Here is a 16,453-nt window from a genome sequence, read left to right on the forward strand (position 1 = left end):
CACTGCTATCCCTGCACATCCACAGCTACCCCTGCACATCCACAGCTACCCCTGTACATCCACAGCTACCCCTGTATATCCACAGATACCCCTGTACATCCACAGATACCCCTGTACATCCACAGATACCCTGTATATCCAGTGATACCCCACATAAATGTATTGATACCCCCGTATATCCAGTGATACCCCACATAAATGTATTGATACCCCTGTATATCCAGTGATACCCCACATAAATGTATTGATACCCCTCCTACATCCACAGCTACCCCTGTATATCCAGTGATACCCCACATAAATGTATTGATACCCCTCCTACACCCACTGCTACCCCTGTACATCCCCAGCTACCACCCCGATAACTCTACTAACACCACTATACATGTAACTTTACTGAAATCCTTGTAAATCCACTGATACCCCTCCTACATCCACTGCTACCCTTTCTACATCTGTTGGCATCTCTCTTGCAATTACACTGTTCTTACCAAACATTGATAAATTATCTTCACTAAACTCTAATATCCCCTCTGATACAAATCCCCCGTACCAAAAATCTGAGAAACGACTCTCTATTAAAAAAAAAATCATAAACACAAAATAAAATAAAAGTTACAATAATAGACAGATCTCTCCCTGCTCTATGAAATCCCTCTCCATATTTCCCAGGTAGCAGTCCTTCCCTCATTTCCAGCAATACGGAGATCAGGTCAAGCCATGTACAGAAAGTGCACATAATTCCCCTATTTACTGAGCAATGGTACATTGTGTGCAGCTTCTCCCCAACACTGCTGACTGTAATTCTCGTCTGTGCCAGAAACACCCACACATGCTGCTAACAACAGCAACACAATCAATGGCAATTACCGGGGCACAAGCCGCACCAAGTGTTCCAGAATCTGGAGGTTTAGGAGATTAGGACTCTCAGGATTGCTGGAACTGTCCCTAAGTGATCAGTAAGTACAGGGAGGACAGGAATGACAGCACCGATATCATTACAGGTCATTAGAGATGAGGCGTACGTACTTGACAGCAGTCCATGGCTGGCAGGCGTGCGGGGATTGAAGCCGGAAAGGTGAACCGAGTGCGCTCTACAAGTCAGGCTCTTTTCGGCAGTGCTGTCATTTAATTCACATCATTCAGAAGAGGCGCTTGAAGGAGAGGTTGCTGGTGCTGTGTAATCCGAAGGAGGAACTGGGGACGAAGTGCCTCTGTGCGTTCCTGAGAGCTGAGAACGAAATTCATTTGGGGATGCAAAGAGCCTCCTACCCACCAGCATCATGTGTTCGCTGACTTGTTTCCTCAGCAATTCAGAATAATTGGACTATTGATCTGGGAGTTGTATGACTGAGCGGCAGAAACGCTGCCCGTGACTTTATTAAAGTAGATGTTACCCCTACTTGGAGGTGGTGTGCTAAAGCACTGAGTATTAAAAACAACTGCCATTATTATTTTCTTTTTATAAAATATGAATTTCACCTTTTTGGAATTCTTTGGCGCATCTTGGCACTGCTGATCTCATGCAGCCTCTTTGCAGCCACTTAGTCTAGATTCACACGTATGCGTTTCCAGCTGCGTTCTGCAGAAACGCACAGCAGTACTTTTAACATGATTTGCTATGCGACAGGTTCACATCTCTGCGTTTTCACCTGGTGCGTTTTTTGAAAAGGGTTAGGAACTTTTTAAACCCCTGGTTCACATATATGCGGCCGTGCGGGTTGAGTTTTGTACGGGCACAAGAGCCCATTCATTTGAATGGACTCCCGTTCCCCCGTGACACGCAGGGAAGAAGTTCCTGCACTTCTTCTGAAAACGCAGCCCGCATGGGAACCTCGGTTCCCAGTACGGTTACGTTTTCCAATGCGGGCGGCGTGCCCAGGGGCAGACTGACCATTTGGAGACTCGGGCACTGCCCCAGGGCCCGGGGTCAGTAGGGGGCCCCATGAGATGTCCCTGGTACCTTTTTCATAGGCTTTTTTGAGTTTGGGCAAGGACACAGGGGCCCCATGATCCCCTATTGCCCGGGGGCCCCATGAGTTGTCAGTCCGCCCCTGGGCGTGCCATTTGAACTAATGGCACCCACCCGCGGGTCCGCATTCCTCTGTGCGGGTGGTGCGGCTGCACAGATTGTGCATATCCGCAGCTGCACCACCCACACATATGTTAAACGCAAAACGTGTTTTTTGGTCCTATGGACTTCAATGGAGACGCTGCAGAAAAGCATGTAGTACATTTTTGATGCATTTTGCTGCTTTTTTATGCATTTTTTATGTATTTTATACTGCCCAGGAACAAGTTAAAAAAAGCATCAAAAATGCGGCAAAAACGCAAAATGCACCGCAAAAAGCATTGCATTAAAGGATCAAACACAAACTGCATAGGTGTGAACCTAGCCTTAATGTCTGCATGCTTTCATCTGCATGATACATCTCAGGGAAGGTTCCCTGGTGTTGACATAACTGGATCATTTTGGCTCCATTCACTCCTATGCAGCTGCAATGGTTTAGTGTGTTTTGGTACTTTGCGTTTAGGGCAATCCATTCATTCCAATGTGCGAAAATCGCACCAAAGAAGTTCAAGCCCCTTTTTTTAAAATCGCACCACACTAAAATACATCATCCTTTTTCTGCCATGTGCTTTGGCACACAATTTTATGCATATATTAGCAAGGTTTGTTGAGATGCCATTAAGAACTAAGGCTAGCTTCACATTTGTGTGTTGCAGGAACGCATCCAAAATTGCAAGTATTCCTTCAATGCACAAAAAAGCGTGCATCTGTTTTGCAAGTGCAGTACAGTGCCATTGATTTTTCATGGCACCCCAATGTGCCTTGCTACTGTGCGACGGGCAGCCTATTAAAAAGAATGGGCTGCTGTAAGCACGATGCATCAAAAAAAAGCAAAAAAATGAATGGCACTAACAAGTGAATGCACCTAATGACATTTCTGTGTGTCTGCAAAAGGGATGCCCAGATTTAGTGCATTGCGGGAATATGTGTGATTTTACGTGCGTTCTTGGATCACACCAGTGATCAAGTGTCAGCATGCACAATTTTTTTCAAATAAGTAGCACTTATGTATAGATAAATAAACAGAAAATCAGTAAATAAATAAAAAGTCCTTGTTTTTCAAATGATTTTACATGCAAACATAAATAAACAATGAATGAATGACAAGTCCTTTGTATTTGGAAAGTCCTAAATATATTGTGCTAGTATAAGATAAAATATCCCCCCAAAACTGCATGTATGATCACAGACACAACCATCTCTCACTGAGCTACAACTCAGGGCTTACTTCAGAAGACACCAGGAGTCACATGTCATCGTGATGATGTCACTTGTCAAGCACCTGACCCTGACAACGCAGGAGTACCACTGGAAGTCAGAGAGAGGAAATTTGTCACTGCAATCACAACAGACCTTCTGGAACGCTGATATCATATTATGAAACCAACTGAAGTGCCCGTGACCAACAGATCTAACAATAACAAAGCCCTGAAAAGGGGAAACCCTTTTCCGCCGAAACGCGTTGGCTTTGTTTTATTTCATACACTAATAAAGTGATCATTGTTGATGAAGTTTCCAAGATTTTCTATATTCTGCACTCCTCACCTACCTCTACAATGTTCACATGCTTTAAGGGCCTTCTCTGAGGACGCTCCACTAGTTGAGGTGCCACAGGCTTACCCACCCATTATACATCCACTGCTACCCCTGCACATCCACTGCTACCATTATGCATCCACTACTACCCCTGTACATCCACTACTACCCCTGTACATCCACTGCTACCATTATGCATCCACTACTACCCCTGTACATCCACTACTACCCCTACACATCCACTGCTACCATCATGCATCCACTACTACCCCTGCACATCCACTGCTACCATCATGCATCCACTACTACCCCTGTACATCCACTGCTACCATCATGCATCCACTACTACCCCTTCACATCCACTGCTACCATTATGCATCCACTACTACCCCTGTACATCTACTACTACCCCTGCACATCCACTGCTACCATCATGCATCCACTACTACCCCTGCACATCCACTGCTACCATCATGCATCCACTACTACCCCTGTACATCCACTGCTACCATCATGCATCCACTACTACCCCTGCACATCCACTGCTACCATTATGCATCCACTACTACCCCTGTACATCCACTACTACCCCTGCACATCCACTGCTACCATCATGCATCCACTACTACCCCTGTACATCCACTACAACCCCTGCACATCCACTGCTACCATCATGCATCCACTACTACCCCTGTACATCCACTGCTACCATTATGCATCCACTACTACCCCTGTACATCCACTACTACCCCTGCACATCCACTGCTACCATCATGCATCCACTACTACCCCTGTACATCCACTGCTACCCCTGTACATCCACTGCTACTTCTGCACATCCACTGCTACCATTATGCACCCGCTACTACCCCTGTACATCCACTGCTACCATTATGCATCCACTACTACCCCTGTACATCCACTACTACCCCTTTATATCCACTGCTACCATTATTCATCCACTGCTACCCCTGCACATCCACTGCTACACCTGCGCATCCACTACTACCCCTGTATATCCACTACTACCCCCCTATATCCACTGCTGCCCTGTACATCCACTGCTACCATTAGCATCCACTGCTACACTTTTATATCCACTGAAACCCCTGCACATCCATTGCTACCCCTGTACATCCACTGCTACCCTTATACATCCATTGCTACCCCTGTACATCCACTGATACCCTTATACATCCACTGCTACCCTTGTACATCCACTGCTATCCCTGTACATCCATTGCTACCCCTGCACATCCACTGCTACCCGTGCGCATCCCCCTATAACAGGAAGTGCTTGACCCAGGGCCATATAGCAGGATTGTTTTGTATTGACCAACAGATCTGCTACCACCAAAGCCCTGAAGAAGGGTAGCTCCAGTCCCCCAAAATAAGTTGGTTATGTTTTATGTCCTACACTAAAACATGATCATTGCTGATGGAGTTTCCAATATTTTTTATTCACACACTCCACTCCACACCTACCTCTACAATATCCACATGCATGAAGGGACCTGCTCTGAGGACCCTTCACTAGTCGAGTTGCCACAGATCTACCAACCACGACAAGGTCTAGCACTACAGAACACTGTTTCTGTATAACAGGAATTGCTTGAGTTAGGCTCACATAACTGGATCACATAGTGTTGACCAACAGATCTAACATCACCAAAGACCTGAAGTAGGGGAACTCCAGTCCCCCAAAAAGCATAGGTTATGTTTTATGTCTTACACTAATACAGGGATCATTGTTGATGGAGTTTCCAAGATTTTCCATTCATGCACTGCGCTCATCACCTACCTCTGCAATATTCACATGCTTGAAGGGACCGGCTCTGAGGACCCTCCAGTAGTTGAGCTGCCACAGACCTACCCACCACTGACAAGGTCTAGAAAGGTCTAAAAAAAAGTCTGCAAAATGTTGTCAACCTATAACAGGAAGTGCTTGAACTAGTGCCATATAGAAGGATCACTTAGTATTGACCAACAGATCTAAGAACTAAAGAAGGGGAGTGCCAGTTTTATGTCCTACACTAATACAGTGATCATTGTTGATGGAGTTTGCAGGATTTTCTGTTCATGCACTGAGCTCCTCACCTATCTCCACAATCTTTATACACTTGAATTGACCTGCTCTGAGGATCACAAGTTGAGCTGCCACAGGCCTACTAGCCATCAGCAATGTCTACTCTACAGAGCGTTGTCACCCTATACCAGGAAATGCTTGAACAAGGGCCATATTGGCCAACAGATCTACCAATATCAAAGCCCTAAAGATGGGGAAGCTCCAATCAGAAATTATACAATTCATTATACTAATTTATATTGTACATAAAATCTACTTTAACTCATTCCCGCCAACCTGGCGCATATACACTATTTTGCTAAAAGTATTGGGACACCCCTCCAAATCATTGGATTCAAGTGTTCCAATCACCTCCATGGCCACAGGTGTATAAAATCAAGCACCTTGGAAATGTGGACTTCAACAAACATTTGTGAAAGAATGGATCGCTCTCAGGAGCTCAGTGAATTGAAGCGTGGTACCGTGATAGGTTGCCACCTTTGCAAGAAGTCCATCCATGAAATGTCCTTGATATTAAATATTCCACAGTCAACTGTTAGTGGTATTATAACAAAGTGGAAGCAACTGGGAACAACGGCAACTCAGCCACCAAGTGGTAGGCCACATAAAATTACAGAGCGGGGTCAGCGCATGCTGAAGCGCACAGTGCGCAGAAGTCGCCAACTGTCTGCAGAGTCAATAGCTAAATACCTCCAAACTTGGTGTGGCCTTCAGATTAGCACAACAACAGTGCATAGAGAGCTTCATGGAATGGGTTTCCATGGCCGAGCAGCTGCATCCAAGCCTTACATCACCAAGTGCAATGCAAAGCGTTGGATGCAGTAGTGTAAAGCATGCCGCCACTGGACTCTATAGCAGTGGAGATGTGTTCTCTGGAATGACCAATCACGCTTCTCTGTCTGGCAATCTGATGGACGTGTCTGGGTTTGGCGGTTGCCAGGAGAACGGTACTTGCCTGACTGCATTGTGCCAAGTGTAAAGTTTGGTTGAGGGGGGATTATGGTGTGGGGTTGTTTTTCAGGGGTCGGGCTTGGCCCCCTAGTTCCAGTGAAGGGAACTCTTAAGGCGTCAGCATACCAAGACATTTTGGACAATTCCATGCTCCCAACTTTGTGGGAACAGTTTGGGGATGGCCCCTTCCTGTTCCAACATGACTGCACACCAGTGCACAGAGCAAGGTCCATAAAGACATGGAGGAGTGAGTTTGGGGTGGATGAACTTGACTGACCTGCACAGAGTCCTGACCTCAACCAGATAGAACACCTTTGGGATGAATTAGAGCGGAGACTGTGAGCCAGGCCTTCTCGTCCGATATCAGTCCTGACTTCACAAATGTGCTTCTGGAAGAATGGTCAAACATTCCCATAGACACCCTCCTAAACATTGTGGACAGCCTTCCCAGAAGAGTTGAAGCTGTTATAGCTGCAAAGGGTGGGGCCAACTCAATATTGAACCCTACGGACTAAGACTGGGGGGCCATTAAAGTTCATGTGCGAGTAAAGGCAGGCGGTCCAATACTTTTGGCAATATGGTGTATGTGGGCCTCTCAGGGCGTGGGCTTTATTGCTGAGTGACCACATATCTGCGTTCCTATGTAAACACTTTTCTGCCCTTAAAGTGCACTCCCAGCACAGTAACGAATAATAGAAAGTTCCTGATACATGCTGGTGATTATGTGACTGCTGTGACTGCCAATAACAGCAGTCACATGATCGGAATGCTTGCCTCCGCTTCCTGGCATTTAGATCCTGTTAATGGACCAGGAGGCGGTAGAGGGAAGAGGTTAAAAAAGGAAAAAACTGTTTTTAAAAAAACAAATGTTTTTTATTTATTTCAGGTACTTATATAGCGCCGTCAATTTACGCAGCGCTTTGCATATATATTGTACATTCACATCAGTCCCTAACCCTCAAGGGGCGTACAATCTAAGGTCCCTAACTCACATTCATACATACACATACTAGGGACAATTTAGACAGGAGCCAATTCACCTACCAGCATGTCTTTTGGAGGTGGGAGGAAACCGGAGTACCCGGAGGAAACCCACGCAGGCACAGGGAGAACATGCAAACTCCAGGAAGGTGGTGCAGTGCATAATAATCTATTGTAAAAAGAAAAGAACAATTTTCTTTTTTTCTTTTCTTTTTTTTTTTTGTAAATGGTTCTCTCTTTTTTTTTACAATATTAAATATTAACATGAATTTTATTATTTGATATGAACTTTTATACTCGCTTTACTTGGGTTGAACCCCCAAAATGCGTTGGCTTGTTTCTCGTCAATTATTTCCACTCTGGACTCTGTGAACATTGGTGTGACGCCCTTAATATTCTTCATATAGTTGAGCAATATAAACCTGACAGAGGATCTAACCCTTCCTTTCTCTAGCTAAGGGCATTTTTGGCCTTACATACACTTTAAATAACATTCAATGTCATAACATTGCGGTTGAAATATCGGCTTGCAGAGGCCAGTACCATAATGATTCCATCTACACGTATGTGGCATTTATGTCAATGTTTTCTGTAATAAAGAAATGATCGTGTGATTGATTAATGAACATAATTACAGTTATTCCCCTTTATTAGTGAATTGACTTCCCTATGAAAGTATGTTCTATAAATACAAAAAACACCTTCTACGGCGCTGAAAGAAAATCGTAGTGAAGGCGCCAAATACCAGTGAAAATATGTGTTCCGGTGTTTGAAATGCACATGTGTATTGTATATTATCATTTGAAGGAAACATGGCGAGATGGTTTGTCTGGTAAAAGATGGCACCTTTACAGCTCATTTATATTGGCGCTTCCCTCTGAAAAGCAATCCGCGGTGAATCACATTTCAAGGGGTGTTTAAAAGGTTTTAAACTCTAATAGCCCACATACAGTTGCAAGAAAAAGTATGTGAACCCCTTGGGATTACGTGGAGTTTTGCATGAATTGGGCATAAAATGTGCTCTGAACGTCATCTAAGTCACAACAATAGAAGAACACAGTCTGCCCAACATAATACTACACAAACATTAGATGTTGCCATGGTTTAATTGCACATAACATGTAAAAATTCACAGTGCAGGGAGGAAAAAGTATGTGAACCTTTGGACTTAATAACTGGTTGACCCTCTTTTGGCACCAATAACCTCAACCAAACGTTTCCTGTAGTTGCAGATCAGACCTGCACAACGATCTGGAGTCATTTTGGACCACTCCTCTTCACAAAACTCTTTCAGTGTAGCAATATTCTTGGGATGTCTGGTGTGAATCGCTCTCTTAAGGTCATGCCACAGCATTTCAATCGGGTTGAGGTCAGGACTCTGACTGGGCCACTCCAGAAGGCGTATTCTGTGCTGTTGCAGCCATTGTTTTGTTGAATTACTTGTATGCTTTGGGTCATTGTCCTGTTGCATCACCCATCCTCTGCGGAGCTTCAGTTGGCGGACAGATGGTCATACGTTTTCCTGCAAAATGTCTTGATAAACTCTGGAATTCATTTTCCCATCAATGACAACAATCCGTCCAGGCCCTGAGGCAGCAAAGCAGCCCCAAACCATGATGCTCCCTCCGCCATGTTTTACAGTGGGGATGAGGTTTTGATGTTGGTGTGCTGGGCCTTTTTTTCTCCACACATAGTGTTGTGTGTTCTTCCCAAACAACTCAATCTTGGTTTCATCTGTCCACAGTATATTTTGCCAGTAGTGCTGTGGAACATCCAGGTGCTCTTTTGCAAACTTCAAACGTGCTGCAATATTCTTTTTGGACAGCAATGGCTTCCTCCGTGGTGTCCTCCCATGTACTCCATTCTTGTTTAATGTTTTCCTTATTGTAGATGTGTCAACAAAAATGTTAGCATGTGCCAGAGATTTCTGTAGGTCTTTAGCTGACACTCTGGGATTCTTCTTTACCTCATGCAGCATTCTGCGCTGTGCTCTTGCAGTCATTTTTACAGGACGACCCCTCCTAGGGAGAGTAGTAACAGTGCTAAACTTTCTCCATTTGTAGACAGTCTGTCTTACCGTGGACACATGAACATCAAGGCTTTTGGAGATACTTTTGTAACCCTTTCCAGCTTCATGCAAGTCAACAATTCTTGATCGCAGGTCTTCTGAGAGCTCTTTTCTGCGAGGCATGGTTCACATCAGACAGTGCTTCTTGAAACCAGTAAACCCAAAACAGGTGTGTGTTTTTTAAGGGCAGGACAGCTGTCAGCAACACATCCAATATCATCACACTGATTGGAGTCAAGGTTGGCTCACTCCTGGCTCCAATTAGCTCTGGGAGAAGTCATTAAGCTAGGGCCTCACATACTTTTTCCTCCCTGCACTGTGAATGTTTACATGTTATGTGCAATTAAACCATGGCAACATCTAATGTTTGTGCAGTATTATGTTGGGCAGACTGTGTTCTTCTATTGTTGTGACTTAGATGACGTTCAGAGCACATTTTATGCCCAATTCATGCAAAACTCCACGTAATCCCAAGGGGTTCACATACTTTTTCTTGCAACTGTATCTCTGCTGGTGGCAGTCTAGAGGCAGTGTCGGGACAAGGTGAAAGGGCCCAAGTGTGTCCCCCTCCCCTATGTGCAGTGAACTACCTCAGTACCATAGGTTGCAGATCCTGTCCTTTTTTGAACTGCTGCGGTTGGGTGCCTCTTCTGCTTACCCACAGACATGGCCCAGAGGCAACAGTGACACCACCCCCTCCATCATCTGACAGTGCTTGGACGAAGCGATTGGCTGCAATACTAAGCGGAGGAAGTTACATGCGGGGATGGTGCGGGAGGTATCAGTGGATCAGAAGGACGTGTATTTAAAGCTCTTAAACATATAAAAGATACATAAACCCAACATTTCATATTCCTGATCTGTGCCTGCTGTACCATGCACTTGTATGAAAAATACCCTGTTCTCTTTGTATTGCTTCCTTTGTGTGATATCCCTGGTATTCCTGCTAGTTCCTCTGCTTTCTTAGTAAAAACTGACCATGCTAGACATGAGAGCACAGTGTGGTCAGTTCTCTAGCTGTGCTGGGAACTCCCCTGCTGACCTCCAATGATCAGACTTGTGCTGAAACGCCTCCTCTGCACAACCATTCACTGGGAAGATCAGCGTCTGCTGTTTCTCCACCCTCACCTCTCTCTGCAGCTGAGAACAAAGGGAAAAAGGTGTTTATACAGTTTTTTTTATCTGTAGACAAATGTTTTACCTTTCATTTTTTAAAACTGAATGGTTTGTTTTACAAGGTGAGGATTTACATATTTTTTAAGTCCGCAAACATGCGAAAAACGAAAAACCCGTAAGCGTTCACAAAAAAAGTGCAAGTGCAAAACACCACACAAAAAAGTGCACTTAGGGGTGTGCTTTGTCCTTCCCTCGAAGGGGATGGACCACTACCCTGATCCCCCCGGGGCACGAAGCTCCTGACAGGGACAAGGTTCCCATTTGGTCCTCCTGGCCAAAAGGCCTGGTGGACCACCGTTCCTTGTGGCCAGCCGAAGCCAGACACCCAGTACTTGGTCAGGGGGCTCTCATGAAGAGAAAAACCCCCTAGGGACAGGGGAGGAAGGAACCAAAAGGCCACACATCCTCCCCCTAGACTTCAGGGCAGGCCCGAGGACCCACACCCTCCATCCTGTGAGAAAAACACACACATAAGAGAAAAAGTGACAAAACGTGGGAGTGAAATAAATTAAATAAATAGAAAATAAAAAAGTGGTCGTGCCAAATTGTGCACAGACCAGGCCCTGGGGCCTGTAGCAAAAATTGGCCCGAACTTAGCCAGAAAGCCTGGTCCTGAGAGCGCTGTGCAGATAAAGTTGAAAACACAGTGACCATGTGCCTTTTCACACTGTGGGGTCCCACACCCAGGTGTTACTAAGAGCACCCCTGAGGCGACCACTCAGGGGGCACTGGTTTGCGGACTTTCTGCCTTCCCGGCCCCTGGCCAGACAAGGTAGATCCGCCCAAATCAGGAGGTACTGGGTCCCTCTGACGTTCCAAAGGAGAATTACTCCCGGGCCCCAACTCCGGTTTCTGTTCCCCCCGTAATAACCATCAGGGCCCCCATCATACCAGCAGGGGTACTATACAACCAGTCATCCCCGCAAAGCTAGAATGACCGTGGAGCACCCCTACTGGACACTGATAAGAACAGATACTACACTTGATCTTAGCCAAAAGGCCGAGAAGCGAGGTGAGGATTTACATATACTTTAATGGAGTTTTGAATGCAGTTTAAACCTGCAGATTTTTGCTAAAGTAAAATGTGGTGATCCTGCCATGAAGGTCTCGCTGAGATACTTCCTGTTATGGGGTGACAACTGTCTCAGTTCTGCTTCTGTGTTGTCAACCTGCCACATGCACCTGGTGGAGATGGTATGCAGCCATGCAGACCCCCGCTAGCATGGTTTACACATATTACTCCTGTCACTCTCAGAAAGCCAGTTAGATGATCTGCAGCTGAGTGCATGTAGATGTAGGAATGGCTGAAAATGGAGCACTGAGGTGCAAAAAAAGGAATAAAAAAGTCACAGCAGTATTTTAAAAAAATGGCAATTGTTTATAGTACAAACAGCAAACTAAATACCACCCAGTTATGACTGAACATCCTTGTGGGTAATTCAATAAAGCTGGAGAGTGCAAAATCTGCTGCAGCTCTGCATAGACATCAATCAGCTTCCTGGTTTGATTGCCAAAGTTTAAGGCTAGGTTCACACCTATGCAGTTTGCGTTTGACCCGTTTCTGCATAGCCTATTGCGTTTTTGCACGTGCATTTTTTCCGCATTTTGAGGGGTTTTTTTTCTTGTTGCTAGGCAGATTGAACATGCAAAACGCATGAAAAACGTGGCAAAAATGCATGATAAACACAGCAAAAGCGCAGTACATGCTTTTCTGCAGCATTTCCATTGAGGTTTTTAGAACCAAAAATGCAACTTTATGCGTTCAAAAAAGTCCCTGACCCTTTCCAAAAAACGCATTTGGTGAAAATGCGGAGGTGTGAATGTGTCCCATAGGAAATCATGTTAAATGGACTGTAGTGCGTTTCTGCAAAACGCTGCGGAAAACGCTTAGGTGTGAACCTGGGGTAACTGAACAAACTGATTGGCTACCATGAACAACTGCACCAGATTCTGAGTGCTCCAGTTTAACCTCTTTACGCCGGCCGCACACAAATGTCCGGCCTAGATGCTGAGCGGCCGCACATTTGCGTGCGATTAAAAAAAAACATATGTGCTGTGAGCGCACGCCCTGCGCGCTCCCAGCAAACATGTCCAGTACTCATGGAAAGGTCCCGATCCCCTCTTTCGATCGGGACCTTTCCCGATCATGTGACCGCCGTGATATGACCCTAAAACCCCACCTCCCGGCTTCTGAAACCCTTAAAGTGCCGGGAGGCACCAGCGCAAAGGGATTAAGTAAATCTCCCCCCTTGTGTCTACTTAGCAGTACTTTACAGTGATAGCGCTTTACTGCTCCTCTTTGTCTATCAAACTGCTTGTGATGATTGCAGACAGTGGTTTGCAGTTCTTTCCTCCTCCAACTTTTCTGCTCCTACTCCACGTGTAACGCTGGCACACCATTAGCATGTGGGAGTGTAGCGTGAAAGCAGCAGCCTCTGATATCACACTGATCGCTAATTATGGAAATTCATGCACACTACGGCAGAATGTGCTAATAGGGGGAGGAAGCCCATGACACATATTGATGTACACAGATCACAGAGCAGCACTGGATGACAATCCCTGGGACAGTTCAATTCATGGAAAGGAATTGTGAGCAGGTGACAGGAGCCACAGAACACATACATGGCAGGGGGTCCTTTAATGCTTCCCTGGGGTCTCAGGGTCTTGGCTTCAATAGACAGAAATCATAGGGAACCCTACACTAATGTCACACACTATTATTATTATTATACATTTATATAGCTCTAACATGTACCATGGTGCTGTACAGAGAACACTGAGCCAATCATAACAGTCCCTGCACCAAGGAACTAACACTCTAATGTCCTCACCACAGTCACACACTATTATTATTATACATCTATATAGCTCTAACGCAGGGGTGGGCAAACTTTTTGACTTGAGGGCCGCAATGGGTTCATATATTGGACCCGGGGGCCGGACTAGCTGCTGGCCGGCCCAGCCACTACCATGCCATCCATAGTAAGTATAGCAATATTCCCCCATAGTAAGCATAGTAATTAATCCCCCATATAGTAATTAATCCCCCATAGTAATTCATCCCCCATAGTAATTCATCCCCCATATAGTAATTCATCTCCCATAGTAATTCATCCCCCATAGTAATTCATCCCCCATATAGTAATTCATCCCCCCTATAGTAATTAATCCCCCATATAGTAATTCATCCCTCATAGTAATTCATCCCCCATAGTAATTCATCCCCCATATAGTAATTCATCCCCCATAGTAATTCATCCCCCATAGTAATTCATCCCCCATATAGTAATTCATCCCCCCTATAGTAATTTATCTCCCATATAGTAATTCATCCCCCATAGTAATTCATCCCCCATAGTAATTCATCCCCCATATAGTAATTCATTCCCCCCTATAGTAATTCATCCCCCATATAGTAATTCATCCCCCCTATAGTAATTAATTCCCCCCTATAGTAATTCATCCCCCATATAGTAATTCATCCCCCATATAGTAATTCATTCCCCCCTATAGTAATTCATCCCCCATATAGTAATTCATCCCCCATAGTAATTCATCCCCCATATAGTAATTCATCCCCCCTATAGTAATTAATCCCCCATATAGTAATTCATCCCCCATAGTAATTCATCCCCCATATAGTAATTCATCCCCCATAGTAATTCATCCCCCATATAGTAATTCATCCCCCATAGTAATTCATCCCCCATAGTAATTCATCCCCCATATAGTAATTCATCCCCCATAGTAATTCATCCCCCCTATAGTAATTCATCCCCCCTATAGTAATTCATCCCCCATATAGTAATTCATCCCCCATATAGTAATTCATCCCCCATAGTAATTCATCCCCCATAGTAATTCATCCCCCATATAGTAATTCATCCCCCCTATAGTAATTCATCCCCCATATAGTAATTCATCCCCCATAGTAATTAATCCCCCATATAGTAATTCATCCCCCATAGTAATTCATCCCCCATATAGTAATTCATTCCCCTCTATAGTAATTCATCCCCCATATAGTAATTCATCCCCCCTATAGTAATTCATTCCCCCCTATAGTAATTCATCCCCCATATAGTAATTCATTCCCCCCTATAGTAATTAATCCCCCATATAGTAATTCATCCCCCCTATAGTAATTCATCCCCCCTAGAGTAATTCATTCCCCATATTGTGTCAATTCACTTACCTTTGCTCCGCGCGTTCCTCTCGCCGTGTTCCCGCGCCGTTCCTGTCTTCAGGGCGGACTGTGAGAGGAGAGGAGTTCGTCACGCTGCCCCGCCTACATCCTGACAGCCAATGTTTGCCACGCTCCGCAGGCCGGATTAAAAGGTCCGCCGGGCCGTATACGGCCCGCGGGCCGTAGTTTGCCCATTGCTGCTCTAACGTGTACCATGGTGCTGTACAGAGAACACTGAGCCAATCATAACAGTCTCTGCACCAAGGAACTAACACTCTAATGTCCCATCCACAGTCACACACTATTATTATAGATTTACACAGGGATTTTTTTCAGCAGAAACGCAGGGGGAACGTAGTTCTGGCACCTCCAGCACTAAATGTGTCTATTGATGCTGGCTGCTGGGGGATCTATTGTCACTGGTGGGTTTTTTTTTGTATGATGGTCTATTGTTGCTGGTGGGGATCTATTGCTTCTGAGGGGTCTTATGTTGCTGTTAGGGATCTACTGTTGAAGGGGAGGTTGCTGGCTGCTGGAGAGTCTATTGATGCTGGCTGCTGTGGGGGTTGTTGCTGCTGTGGGGTCTAATGTTGCTGGGGTGGATCTTTTGTTGCTAAGGATGGTATTTTGTTGTGGGTGGTCCATTGTTGCTGGGGGATCTATTGTCACTGGTAAGGTGTTTTTGTGTGATGGTCTATTGTTGCTGGTGGGGATCTATTGCTGCTGGGGGGTCTTTTGTTGCTGTTAGGGATCTGTTGTTGAGGGGGAGGTTGCTGGCTGCTGGAGAGTCTATTGATGTTGGCTGCTGTGGGGGTTGTTGCTGCTGTGGGGTCTAATGTTGCTGGGGTGGATCTTTTGTTGCTGAGGATGGTATTTTGTTGTGGGTGGTCCATTGTTGCTGGGGGATCTATTGTCACTGGTGGGGTGTTTTTGTGTGATGGTCTATTGTTTCTGGTGGGGATCTATTGCTGCTGTGGGGTCTTATGTTGCTGTTAGGGATCTGTTGTTGAGGGGGAGGTTGCTGGCTGCTGGAGAGTCTATTGATGCTGGCTGCTGTGGGGGTTGTTGCTGCTGTGGGGTCTAATGTTGCTGGGGTGGATCTTTTGTTGCTGAGGATGGTATTTTGTTGTGGGTGGTCTATTGTTGCTGTGTGAGGAGTCTATTGTTACTGGGTTGGGGTCTATTATTGCTGCAGGGAATCTATTGTTGGTGGAGAGAGGTCCATTGTTGCTGGGGTAGTCTATTGTTGAGGGTGGGATCTATTGTTGCTGGGAGGATCTAATGTTGCTGGCTGAAGGGGATCTATTTGACTACTTTTTTTGTTAGCATTAACAAATTCCATTCAAATTATTTGCACCACAAAATGATACTTGATTCTGTATTCTCTAAAAGGGG

The 16,453-nt window shown here is 45.2% G+C and overlaps 1 protein-coding gene and 1 pseudogene across 3 annotated transcripts in view; both read right to left on the minus strand.

Annotated features, from left to right (window-relative positions):
* SPA17 (sperm autoantigenic protein 17) overlaps positions 1-16,453 on the minus strand; it is a 115,515-nt gene that overhangs the window by 46,300 nt on the left and 52,762 nt on the right. The gene's annotated exons all lie outside the window — the stretch shown is intronic.
* Positions 11,720-11,881, minus strand: LOC149459594 (U2 spliceosomal RNA; annotated as a pseudogene).

The sequence above is a fragment of the Staurois parvus genome, unplaced genomic scaffold (assembly GCF_062004578.1).
Source record: "Staurois parvus isolate SC_StPar_1 unplaced genomic scaffold, SC_StPar_1.0 ptg000253l, whole genome shotgun sequence".
NCBI lineage: Eukaryota > Metazoa > Chordata > Amphibia > Anura > Ranidae > Staurois > Staurois parvus.